The sequence below is a fragment of the Staurois parvus genome, unplaced genomic scaffold (assembly GCF_062004578.1).
Source record: "Staurois parvus isolate SC_StPar_1 unplaced genomic scaffold, SC_StPar_1.0 ptg000612l, whole genome shotgun sequence".
In the NCBI taxonomy this organism is placed as follows: domain Eukaryota; kingdom Metazoa; phylum Chordata; class Amphibia; order Anura; family Ranidae; genus Staurois; species Staurois parvus.
Window position 1 is genome coordinate 954,625 of NW_028318408.1, and position 13,894 is coordinate 968,518.

Below are 13,894 nucleotides of genomic sequence, written 5' to 3' on the forward strand. Positions count from 1 at the left end.
ATTGCTAATGGGGCTGGTGATGAGTTCTGTCTTTGTGGATGGAGATTCAGAGGGACTAAACAAAGGGAATGCAGGCAAGGTGCCCAGTTGGACATGTTGTTTTCTGTCTTCCACTGACAATACATGTTGTTTTCTAATCATTGGTCCTTTACACAAGGGAGGTGCCAAGGGCGATACAGCAGGGCCTTTATGAGAGGACTTCTCATCCCCCTGAGCATCTTGGAGAGAGCAGTCTAACAGAGCAGTCTCTCTTGGGGTCTACACAAAACTGTGACATGTTGTTGAGTAGAGGCGCCATCTTGGGCTTCTGCCCTGTAAGAGTCCAGGAATATTTAGGCTGTGCAGAGCCATTCTGGTGGTGGAAGGTTGAACCCCTGGCCACTGGTCATGAGGTAGAGGGCTTCAGTTGCTTTGGGTTGGTGATCTAGTGTGGGTCCCAGTCAAAGGTCCAAGCTCAAGCAGCCATACAGGTAGGCTGTGCCCCGTGGCCCTTTTTTAAAATAGGCACTCCATTTTCTTCTATTCCAGTCCATTGCTACCAATTTGCTCTCTTGCTCTGCAGTCTTGCCCATTTTTTTTGTCAATATCTATACTAAAAGCCTCCTCCAGCATTTTAAATATTATTTCCCCCATCATATCTTTTGGTGGATAAAGCATACAGAGACAGGTCACAGGTACAGATTGGAGTGTTCTCTCCATAGAGATTGAAGCATAGGTTGCTGCGACGTACATTGCTTTAGAGCTAAGAGATAAACCAAAAGATGAAGATTTAATAAGAATTGGGCAGCGGAAGGAACATGTGAAATGCCTCACGTGGAACACTAAGTTATCTTGGTTTCCTCTGTCCTCCTTCCTAGGCTCACCATTCCAGCCATGTCCTGTACAGATCCCAAGAGAGAGAAGTATGATGAAAGAGGAAAGTGGGATGAATAACACCAGCTCAGGTACTCCTCTCTGGGGAGGATGAATGGAGGACATAGGAGGGAGAGGAATTATAGGGATAAGAAAGGCATATGTGGTGCGTCAGCTCATAGTAGGATCTAGTAGAAAGGCTCATAGTAGGATACAGTGAAGGAAATGGGTATTTGTTCATCTGCTGATGTTGAATGTTCGCCCCTCACAAAGAAATGTCTAATAATGGAATGTTCGGTTTATTGTAACACAGAGAGACAGAATAGCAACAGCAAATTCAGCAGAAATGCGTCTAACAAATGATGACTGATCTGCATGTTCATGAGGGAAATAAGGATTTGATCCCCTTCACAAAACATGACTTAGTACTTGGTGACCAATCCCTTGTTGGCAATCACAGAGGTCAGATGTTTCCTGTAGTTGGCCATCAGGTTTGCACACATCTCAGGAGGGATTTTGGCCCACTCCTTTTGGCAGATCTTCTCAAAGTCATTAAGGTTTGGTGGCTGACGTTTGGCAGCTCGAACTTTCAGCCCCTCCAGAGATTTTCCATCAGATGAAGGTCTGGAGACTGGCTAGGCCACTCCAGGACCTTAATGTGCTTCTTCTTGAGCCGCTCCTTTGTTGCCTTGGCCGTGTGTTTTGGGTCATTTTCATGCTGGAACACCCATCCACCACCCATTTTCAATGCCCTGGCTGAGGGAAGAAGGTTCTCACCCAAGATTTGATGGCACATTGCCCCGTCCATCGTCCCTTTGATGTGGTGCAGTTTTCCTATTAATAGTTTTTTTAAGTTTTATAGTTTTTACAGGATGATAAAGTTCATTCTATTACCCACAATCCTTCTCTCTCACAATGTGAACACGGGCCTTTGAGCTATGGTGGCATCTCAGGTGCTTTAAAATGCAGGGAAGAAAACCCAAATAGCTGTGTTGGCTTTAAAGGGAAAGATCGAGAGGCCACATTCTACATCCAAAACCTTTTATAGAGTGTGGAAGAGTTGAGACCCTTCCTGAGTTTCTGTTGCTTTCTTTGTTGGTATTACTACTTTTATTATTACATTGTTAACAATGTTAAGGATGCAGGCATCCATGAATCTTGACAACCAGTAATGTCACCAGCCCCATTCACTTGCATGGCTGGGAATACCTGGCCACATAAGCAAAGGGATGGGATGGTGGTGACATTGCTGACCAAATATGGCCATGTCTATATTTGGGTAATGATGTCATCACATCCCTTTACCCTTGTATGTAAACCCAATGACAGTTCCAGAGAACTGTTATTAGTGCCAGGAGTACAAGACAAGTGGATGTGACAACATTTCAACAGATATCTGGGGGTTTATCTTAAAGTGGGCTTCCAGATTCCAGGGTTCCGAGGAAGAGGCCCTTTGTCATCGTCAGGACTCAGAGACCAGTAGCTATAACAGTAAAGAGGCTCCAACCAATCAGCTGAATAAATACACAATCAGGTCACCACGGTGGATGACAAGGGCTCATCTGAAGTGCAGGGTCTGAGCAGTAACCAGTATTCACCAGAGCCCCTGATGGTGGAGATGAGTTTTGCTGCATTCTAGTACCAGGTCGTGGTCCTCAGTATCACCTCACATAGAGGTGTGCAAGCCGGGGTCCAGTAGCAGATATAGCAGGGAGGGATCAGAAGCATAGTCAGTAAGCAAGCCAAAGGTCGGTACCAAGTGGTTGCAGGTTGGGAACAAGCAGAGGTGTAGTTGAGGAACAAGTCAAACTCTGGTAAGAAGTGGTTGCAGGTTGGGATCAAGTAGAAGCTTAGTTGAGGAACAAACCAAAGGTCAGTAATGAGTGATAGTGATAGTGAAGATACGGATGGCAGCAGGAGTGACAAGAGTGAGGTATTGGCTGGAGAAGAGCACAATAATCTGGCGAAACGGAAGTGCAAAGGCATAACCTACATAGAAAGCTCATGGGAGGAACAAAGGTTTCAAGGCACAAGGCACAAGGCAAGATTATCCAAGGGTTCAGACAGGTTACTCAGCAAGGAGCGTTACTGCCGGATGCAACAGAGGTCATGGGTTAAGATCCCGGTCCTGACACCTTTGTTGTTAACATGGGACCCATGTTGAGAGGTTATGCATGGTTTAGTTCAGACTGTGTACTCAGATAAAGGGACTTGTATATATTTTGGGGGAGCCAACATTTTTTTGCTCTGGGATCCCCATCAAAATATGCACCAGATCCGAAGGTTTCATTCTGTGAGTGAATTTTTTTACTGTGATCCAGACTGTGAGGGTGAACAAGGACATTCTTATTGTCACAGATCTAGTCCCCCCCATTCCCTGGTTCCTGCTTGCCCCCCCCCCCCCAGGCATCCCCTCACCCTGTTGCTGCCAGTCATCTGCCCCCTGCCGAGGGAGCATCCTGCTCCTCTGGCTGAGTGCCAGAAAGTCGGCCCCCTGCTGTGCCTGCATGTGGATTCCACACATGCAGGCTCCGCTCCTGTCACCCTCCTCTCTGTCTCCACGCGCATAGTGCTCTTCTGCTCTCCCACGCTTCATGCCCGCCAGAGACAAAGGCAGCGCTCCCTATGTGGGGCCAGTGTTGAGGGGGCGGAGCCCATTGCCATGGTAACCCGACGCTAAGTCTTGGGTTACCACGACAACAGGAGCGTGCACGGCTTCGTATATAATGCGGAGCGGGCCCTCGGTGTGTGGTTCCTGGCTGTTTCCCCTGCCGGCGTGAGTGAGGTCTGAGCTGCTGCCAGTGACTTCCTCACTGATCCAATCCCTCTCACTAGTCTCTTCCACTGCCACCCTGCCATGGATCTCTGCCTATGTGGATTTAATCCTGTGCTGCCCGGATCTCTACCTGTGTGGGATTTAACCACGTGATGCCCGGATCTCTGCCTGTATGGACTTAATCCTTTGTGTCCTGGTCCCTGCATCCAGTAAGTGGATTTAACCCCGTGCTGCCCAGATCTCTGCCTGTGTGGATTTAACCCTCCGTGTTCTGCTCCCTGCATCCAGTAAGTGGATTAACCCCATGCTGCTTGGATCCCTGCCTGTGTGAACTTTAACCCTCTGTGTCCTGGTCCCTGCATCCAGTAAGTGGATTAACGCCGTGCTGCCCGAAAGACTTAGCCCCATTTCTGCCTGAAAGCCTTGCCCATAGACTCCAACCCCTGTGGTAAAACCACCGCTCTGGCCTATTGAACCCGGTGGACTATCGGCCCCCTGTTGTCCCATATTGCCATCCTGAGAACTTTACTGTATCGCTGTGTCTTGTGTTGTTCTGCGGACTAGCTGCCCGATCGTCTGTAACCCCACGAAACCCCCCAATAAATGCCCGCACATCAGGTTCCGTGCAATCTGTCTCTGCTCTCTCTCTGCACTCCTAGTTCATTACAACTAGTAGGCAGCAGTGGGACGAGACCACTCGAGACGGTGGATGAGACTCTGCAGACGATGGAAATGGAGGCCCCAGAATATCAACACTGGATAGTGAGCAACTTAAAAGAAAAGGCCAGAACATTGGGCCTCAACTACAGGGGAGTTATTAAAGATTAGCTGGTCCAGATGCTGAAGATACATGTACAGACATGGGCCAAGCAGTCTTGAAGACGGACCAGAGCTTCACATCACAAGCATGTATGAGGAAGAGATGGCCATTCTAGGAAAGGATGCTACCAAAGAAAGGAAGCTGGCAGCCATTGAAAAGGCTCAAAAGAGACAAAAAGAGTGGGAAGCCGCAAAGAACCAAGCAGCTGCTCCTGTGGCGGTCCCCGTGGCATGGGAGAACCAGAGAATATCCAGGAAGGACTTTAAGCCCTACCAAGAGCACTCCGAAGATGTGGATGGGTTCTTCCAGGACTTTGAATATCAATGCAAACTACTGGAGGTCCCACCCACAGACTAGACTTGCTATGTGGTAGGGCTGCTTAATGGAGGGGCTGCTGAGGCCTACCGAATGATGGACCCCCTCAAGAAACTGAACTATGAGGAGATAAAAAGGGCTGTACTGGACTACTACACGGTATCATCAGAGTCATATCAGGCCCAGTTCCGGACTACCCCCCACCCCCTCCGCCTTCCAGAGATTTCTGCCTGTGTGGATTTAACTTTCCGTGTCCTGGTCTCTGCATCCAGTAAGTGGATTTAACCCCGTGCTGCCCGGAATCCCTGCCTGTGTGGCCTTTAACCCTCCGTGTCCTGGTCCCTGCATCCAGTAAGTGGATTAATCCCGTGCCGTCTGAAAGACTTAGCCCCAATTCTGCCCGAAAGCCTTGCCCATGGACTCCAACCCCTGCAGTAACCCTGCCGCTCTGGCCTATTGAACCCGGTAGATGATCGGCCCCCTGTTGTCCCATATTGTCACCCTGAGAACTTTACTGTATCGCTGTGTCTTGTGTTGTTCTGTGGACTAGCTGCCTGATCGTCTGTAACCCCACGAAACCCCCCAATAAATGCCCGCACGTCGGGTTCCGGGCAATCTGTCTCTGTCTGCTCTCTCTCTGCGCTCCTAGTTCGTTACACTTATAGCAAAAAAAAAGTCAAGCAAAGACCATCACTTCTGGCCCCATAGGGCGGTCACCGCCGGCCTTGTTCAGAGTGACAAACCTTCAAATCTTTACCAGCATGGTACATTTTACTTATGACAACATTTCACAGAGTAGAATTTGTTTTGACGCATCTTTTTTAGAACAGAAAAATATTTTTAAATACTGAATCTGTATCATTGTAAAAATCAGGCGATGGATTCACTGACAAATATTTGGTGAATCTTGGGCAAATCTGCATCAGTTCTGTCATTTGGAGCCATTTGCGTTGTAGGGAGAAATAATTTGAGAAAAAGAACTTCAGGAGACTCTGTAGAATTGAAATGACTTTCTGATGGAGTCACTGACCTCATGTCATTTTCCTCTCACGCAGACCCCTCCCACCTGTGCCCCCCAGATTGGTTCTACATGTATAAGAAGTGTTACTATTTCTCAGAAACAAAGATATTCTATGAAAAAACTAAATCTTCCACGTTTGACTGCAGATTGGCCTCCATCCCAGAGACCCTCATCATCCTTCGGGTAAGTTACCCCATCACTAGCTGCACTTCCAGAATTACCAGAGAACCATTACTATGGACCGTGTGGTGGTTTTAAAAGTCTGCTGAGACTTTTGGCCTTTGTGTGAGTCTGTCTGTTGGGGGCCATTGTCTCCTACTTGGAAATGAAGAGACTCTGTTGGACTGGCCATTGAAAAATATATTAAGAATGAAACCAGCTTGAAAATGGCTGCAACGCAGCGTGATCTGAATTCTTATCATTGTATATCTTCTTCTTGGCACAAAGGGATTGATTTGCTAAAGTTAAAAAGTGCAAAATCTGGTGCAGCTGTGCATGGCATCCAATCAGCTTCTTACTTCAGTTTGTTCAATGAAGCTTTGGCAATAAAACTTGGAAGCTGATTGGCTATCATGCCCAGCTGCACCAGATTTTGCACTCTCTAGTTTTAGTAAATTAACCCCCATCATGTCCTTCACAACAACTCATAAATCTGGGCTGGTGTACTAAAGGAGTTGAGAATCTTTAGTAACTGCGTGACTTTTCACTTCAATAATCCAATCACCAGAGAAGAAAATCCATCTTTACTTGAACAATGAAAAGGAATTTAAAGTAGAACTAAAGGCCAAACTTTTTCATTTTGGATAGAGTAAGGGAGGGCTATAACCCCAGAACATTTACTTTGCCATCTATGTCCCATTGGGGAGATTTTCCTTCACTTCCTGTCTCAAAGCAAAAACAAAAAGTGAGAAGAAATTCTTCAAAAGTGAAGGAATTCCTGGTTGTCACCAGAGTCACTAGAACTAGTGTCCTCATTGGAAGATTTCCCCTCTAGTACTGTTCTTCTGAGGACAACCCAAAATTTGAGATTTTCATTAACTTTCACTTTTGATGATGATGGCCAGGGCCACCATCAGGAGGGGACAGCCTATACATCCATAGGGGTCCGGGCATCCCGAGGGCCCGAGCAGCGGACCCCAACCAAGGAGTTGTTACCTAGCGTTCCACCATGGTGGGTTCTTCTAGTTCTAGTTAGTGTCTCCTAGTAAGTGTTCAATGTCGGCTCTATCATCATAGCTGTCATTGATCCCATTTCCTCCCAACCACCACTGCCACTGATCCCCCCCCCCCACCACCACTGTCACTGATCCCAACCCCCACCACTGCTGCCACGGATCCCATTGCCCCTCCCACCATCACCGCTGCCACTGATTGCAAACCAATATCACCACTACCACTGATTCCATCCCTTCTCCACCACCACTGCTGCCACTTATCTCATCCCTCACCAACACCACTGTTACTAATCGCATCCACCACCACTGCCACTGATCTCAACCCCCCACTAAAACCAACTGATCCCATCACCCCCACCACTAACACTGATCCCACCACCACCCCTTCCGCTGATTAATTAAAATTAAACAGTGAAGCGCTAATAAATAATATATATATATATAAATATCCAGTGAATAGGTGATATCAATAATCAAACTCAATATACACCCCCTACGAATATATATCCAAAATAATCAAGGAATATATAATAGTGTCATGCGTGAATTCCCTCATAGGGAATATCTAGTGCAAAAAGTGACAAATACAATCATGAAACAATATAGTGGCAAAAAAACGTACAGTGCTCAAAATCAGGTGAACCAATATTCAATTGCAAAAAAAGTCCAAACAATAATAATAATGCAATGCTTTGTGGTGGTCTTCACACTCCACTCTTCATGCAAAAGTAATGTGCAGTGTGCGTGATTCACACGTGCCAATCCTTTAACGGCCAAAATGCCCCCTCACCTCCTTACTTAGACCCCACAGGGCCAGCACGCTTTAAGGATCAAACGATCCTATCAGAATGGCTTCCTCTCTGGATTTCGCCTTTCACCTCCAGCATCCACCAGACTAGCAGCCAGCTCCTCCCAGGGTCATAGTGAAACACAAACAGAGACCCTCCATAGTGCAACCAGTTTTATTGAGCGAATAAAATAGAAAATAGAGTTCCACTCACATTAACCACGACTTATTCCAGCTTCCTACCACATGCTATGGGTGTACTGCATAGGTATTACAACAGGGTGATCCAATATGGCCCCCACACCGGAAATGACATCACCGCGTTAACGGAAGCTCCTCCCCACGTACCGACGCGTTGCGTTGCGTCACGCTCAACACATGACTTCATCAGGGTCAGGTCACTGATTACATTCCCTTCAACCACCACCACCGCTACCACTGATCCCATCCCACACATTCACCACTTTCACTGATCCCATCCATCACCACTGCCACTGATCCCATCCAGGGGCATAACTACAGGAGCCATAGGGGACACAGTTGCAACCTTACCTCATGCTCCAGGGAGGAACGGGGTTGCTAAATTTTTTTTAAAAATAATAAAATTATAAAAAAAAAAACACAAAATAGTAAATAATAATAAAAAGTAAGGGTTGCAAAGGTCATACCTGAGACAGGACCCTGAAGAAAGAAACATTCATCATGCTCTTGATATGCCCTAAATGCAGTAAAACCAGATGAATAGATAAAAGCAATGGGATGGCCAGTGGGCGGATTTGGTGGGATGGCCAGTGGGTGGGCCCTAGGGAATGTTGGTGGTCAGGCCCAGGGGGGCCCAGTACTGCAACAATAAAAACAGAAAGGGTGTAAACGCCTAGTGCATTATCTTTGGGCACTTTATTAATTGTATTTATTTGTTTTATTTATTCATTATTATTAATTTATTTCATCATAGAATCATACTGACAAGCCCAGTAGGCAAAAGGCATGTACATACACAAGCATGAAGTGCATTCGTCTACTATCCAGTCCAACTGGCACAGAGATGACACAGCCAACTGACACGTTTCGGGGAACCTGGACCCCTTCCTCAGAACTATGGCCCGGGGGGGGGGGGGGAAGGGGGGCAGGTCTAAAGCTGTGTAAATGGACCCAAAATGTTTGATGTCTGGCCTGATAATGGTAACCATGACAAACAGGGCGAATCTCCATACTGGGGGAACAGACAGTAATAAAAACTGACTGGTGTTCTAGTCCCTCTACATTCTATATAAGACTACAGTATAAAAAAAGTTTTTTCTTTAGTCATACTTTAATTTTCACAAGATTGGATGATTGAAGTCTATATTCCCACAATTTATTGAGTGAAGATTATCAACTCCTTTAGTAAATCATCTTTGACAACTTTTAAAATCTCATTTCTATTACAGATTGTTTCACGTAAATCATTATCATCGCATGTATTCTATAATATAATGGGGTAACATTATAATTTTTCAGAGAATAATTGCTATGACGGGGCAGGAATTTTGGGTCGGAGTGGATATGATGGATGAAGATAGGAGCACTGAAACCTGGATGGGAAGATGGTGGGACGGCAGCATGGAGTAAGTAGCGGTTGGTGACTCTTGATGCTACTTTGGTATAAGGGCTCTGTACTGTATGTCTCATTTGCACAGCACAGGAGTCTTGATTCACTCTGTACCTGTCTTCGTAAGTCTCCCTCAGAATCTGGTTTCTATGACAACTTCCATGTGGACTGTGTGGTCTAAGGATTCTCTGTGGTTCTGATGGAAATGTTTTGTCTGTTCTCCCTGTAGGAAGGTTCTGGAAGGTGTTGGGAGCTGCATCAAACTTGGACGACAACTAAACTTGGAAAATTGTTATTCAGAGCTCCGGTGGATCTGCGAGAGAGATGTAGCAGAAGCAACCTAAGACACGATAAAATATATATTTTATATATAGGATATAGAATATGAGAGAAAACTATAGAACAGAAAATGAAACTTCTCCACTCAAAGCAAACATGCTCCACTCATTCCTCAGGCAGAAGGAACCTGACGTGGCCAAGAGTCCACCTGGACTCATACATAGGGACCTCGTACATAACGTGTGGCCACATTTGACTGCCGGGACTCCCATGTTGTTAACAATCTACGATGGTTGTCTCTTTCATTGTGTCCAGCTTTCTATGTTATAGATGAATGACCCCGCATTAGATTTTGCTGTACCAGCAGGAATCCACATATCCAATTTGTTTTTTCTGTAACATTTATACTTCCATTAAATGTGGTGATCCCCACGCTTCTTCTTAAAGCCATTATTTCTATCTGAGGAAGAGACATCCCGCTTCCTACCCTAAAGTGCATCACCAAAACCTTTTTGTTGAACTCATTTTGGTGGCAGGTCCCCTTTTACCGGCCTACATTTTCTGGCTTTGGTCACATGAATGAGCTTTCTGTTTGTTGAATATTTATGGTGATTTATAAAGTTATTAGGTGTATGCATAACTGAAGACCTGCCCCCAATTAAAGTGCAGCAACCTTATTTATATCTAAGAAACATCAATACAGCTGCTGTACTTCAGTACAAGAACCTCCACCCTGGGCAGCCATAAAGTGCGCTGAAGTTTGTCATCTATGAGGGATTCATTGTTACATTTTGTGTATAATGCCTAATAAGAGGCGGGGGGGGGGGGCATTTCCACACATTGACAGTTCTCTGTCACCTCCATTCCTCCCTCTTCTCAGGAGCCTGGAAGTGTTTGATAGGCAAACCCTGCCCTGCCTCTGCTTACTGGATTACATTAGTGGTGTCCTCATGGTTTGGGTCTATGGACAAGTATAGATGAGGAACAGAGACAATGCCCAATGGAGGACAATGTGAACAAAGAGGCTCTAGAGAATACGCAAAGTCAGTTCTGCATCCCATATAAATGACGCGTCTCCCATTGTCTGAGAGATAAGGATGTTCTAGGTCAGGGCCGGATCTAGCCTTCCTGATCTGGGGGTGCAGTAAAAAAAAGTCAGGGGGCATCATGAAAATAGTGTGACAGAGATGCATGGAACCAGTATTCCCTGTTCATGCGGCACACTTCTGTTCCCGGAGTCACAACGTGGAAATAATGTCTGACTGTTAGTGCAGAGAGAGCACTAGTATGTATTAGCAAGATTAAACAGAACCTGTGTCCCTATCAAAGTCCCTTCTTACATCAGGAGTCCTCAGAGTTCCCCCTTACATCACGGTTCCTATAAGAATCCTCCCTTACATCAGGTTCCTCATCAGTGTGCCCCTTATATAAATGTCCACATTAGAGTGCCCCCTTACATCAATTGCCTCAACAAAGTGCCCCCATACATCAACTGTCCTCATCAGAGTGCACCTTATATAAAATGTCCACATTAGAGTGCCCCTTTACATCAGTTACCTCAACAGAGTGCCCCCATACACCAACTGTCCTCATCTCAGTGCCCATTATATAAAATGTCCACATGAGAGTGCCCCCTTACATGAATTGCCGCAACAGAGTGACCCCATACATCAACTGTCCTCATCCTAGTGCCCCTTTACATCAAATTCCCCCCTCAATTCTAATGGATCAGTTGTATACACTCTCAGAGATATGGGGGGGCACAAATAAAATCTGGGAGTGCAAAGGACACCCCAGCAACCTCCTAGATCAGGGTCTGATCGAGGTTAGGTCTACACATAAACACAAGTAAATACAGAGTGTACAGTGTGGAGGGGACAGATCAGTTGCTGTACTGCCATGGCCCTTAAACACTCCCACATGTTGACTCCGCCTACAGGTTGCCAGGGCACACTTTGTGTCCAACCATTAGTGTGTTTTCTCCACTGGGATGCTCAACTACAATCCTATCACTATTCCTGGGGGAAACTCAATGAAAAAGGCTTTAATGTACCTACCGGTATTACTAGAGACAAGACCATCCCGTCACATTGGGGGAAAAGAGAATAAAAGTCAGGGCTGTACAGGAAACCAACAAGCTGGATTCTTACAGCCCAATGTGATAGTTTTCCCAGAAAGGTTTTATAAAATCTGCAGTTGGCATGGAACAACAAGTTGTCCTCATTGTGTTTGTAGCACCCTCCTGCTAGGATGATAGGTAAATGTAGCTCTTTTTGGCTCCTCTGTAATCATTGGAGCAACAATTGAATTATTTGGGCTGTTCTGGATCTGATGGCTGCAGATTTGATTGTTTCCCCCCTGCTTTCTAGAAATTTCTAGATTATGGTGGGCTGGAAGTCATATGAACAGCCTGAATATTTAGCGTGCTTCAGCCAAAGCCTGGTAAGGTGTGCCCAGCAGGTGGCCTGAGGGACATATAAATAATCTGAACCTTAAGAACAGCAAGGTCTCCCTGTTGGAAGGATTCCACCTATCTGGTTGGGGGTGCCCCCCTCCCCCCATACATGCACCCCTCACACCCCTCGCAATTTAGTGTAGACCAGATTTGAAACAAACACTGGAGCATGCTTGATGCCTTGCCAGTCCTGTAGTATACATCTTTCTCCAAACCTCCTTCACATTGAGGTACTGGATACCACTTCCAAGGTAGGTAGAGTCTTCAGCTTCTTCAATGACCTGGTCTTCAAGAAATGTCAGTTAATCTATCATAGCTTTGGTTTTGCATGTGCTAATGCCCAGGTGGCACTTTTCCACTTGAAGGAATAATAACTTCAGTCGGGGCCAGATCTTGGGGGGTGCTGGGGTGGGCTGTGCCCCAAGATTTTAGCTGCCCCCCCAAGTGTCCATTTACATTAGGGTCCCCATCAGAGTACCCTCTTACATCAGGGTCCCCATCAAAGTTCTCCCTTACATCAGGTGTCGCCATCAGAGTTCCCCCTTACATCAAATGTCCCCAACAGAGTGCCCCCTTACATATGATAAGTTATCTCCATCAGAGTGCCCCCTTACATCAAATGTCCCCATCAGAGTTCCCCCTTACATCTTATGTCCCCAACAAAGTGCCTCCTTACATATGATCGGATGTCGCCATCAAAGTGCCCTCTTACATCAGATGTCCCCATCAGATTTCTCTCTTACATCAGATGTCCCCATCAGAGTTCCCCCTTACATCATATGTCCCCGTCGGAGTGCCCCATTACATCAGGGTCCCCATCAGAGCGTCCCCTTATGTTAGGTGTCCCCATCAAGGTGTCCCCATACATCAGGGTCCCCATCAGAGTGCACCTTTACATCAGGTGTCCTCGTACATTAAGGTCCCCATCAGAGTGTCCCCTTAAATCAGGTGTCCCCATCAGGGTGTCTTCATACATCAGGGTCCCCATCAGAGTGTCCCCTTTACATCAGGTTTCCCCATCAGAGTGTCCATTTACATCAGGGTCCCCATAAGAGTGTCCCCTTAGATCAGGCATCCCCATCACAGTCACTCCTTACATCAGATGTTCCCATCAGAGTGCTCCCTTACACCAGGGGTCGCCATCAGATTGCCCCCTTACATCAGATGTCCTCATCAGAGCACCCCCTTACATCAGGTGTCCCCATCAGAGTGTCCTCTTACATCAGGTGTCACCATCAGAGTGCCCCCTTACATATTATGTCCCCAACAAAGTGCCTCCTTATATATGATCAGGTGTGACCATCAAAGTGAAACAAAGAAACACAGCGCCTCTAAGTGTGTACTGTGAAGGTATTTAATAGAAAGATAAGTAGTAACTCACATCTTAGAATATAAAAACGGGCTCATGGGTAAGAGCGTGAGATGTCTGTAGCCAGATGTTGTTGTGTGTCTGATCCAGAGAGGAGATCGATTGAGTCCGCCAGCAGGTGGAGCTGTGCATGTTCAACATGGATGGTAAGCCTGGTGGAATCTTCAAGGTGTCTGCCAGAAGATGGTGCTGTGCATATGCAGCATAGATGGTGAAGCCTGGCAGAGTCTCCAAGATGTTCGGGGTCAGCACATGTGGTGTCTGACGTCATCAAAATGCGACACGTTTCTGAGCATGTGCAGAACGAGATGAGTCCAGGCGCGCTGTTTCATCAGCAGGGCTCAGAAACATGTTGCAGTCTAAGTAACCGATGTTCACCAGAGTTCCTGATGGTGGAGATGGATCTTGGATCTTGCTGCATGTTTGCACTAGGTTGCGGTCCTCAGGATCACCC

At 46.3% G+C, this 13,894-nt stretch overlaps 1 long non-coding RNA gene across 1 annotated transcript; it reads left to right on the forward strand.

Annotated features, from left to right (window-relative positions):
* Positions 1-709: 709 nt before the first annotated feature.
* LOC149449569 (uncharacterized) lies at positions 710-9,359 on the forward strand. The gene is made up of 3 exons (XR_016315392.1): positions 710-944; positions 5,819-5,967; positions 9,247-9,359. It is a non-coding gene; the product is annotated as an uncharacterized LOC149449569 (long non-coding RNA).
* Positions 9,360-13,894: the final 4,535 nt, after the last annotated feature.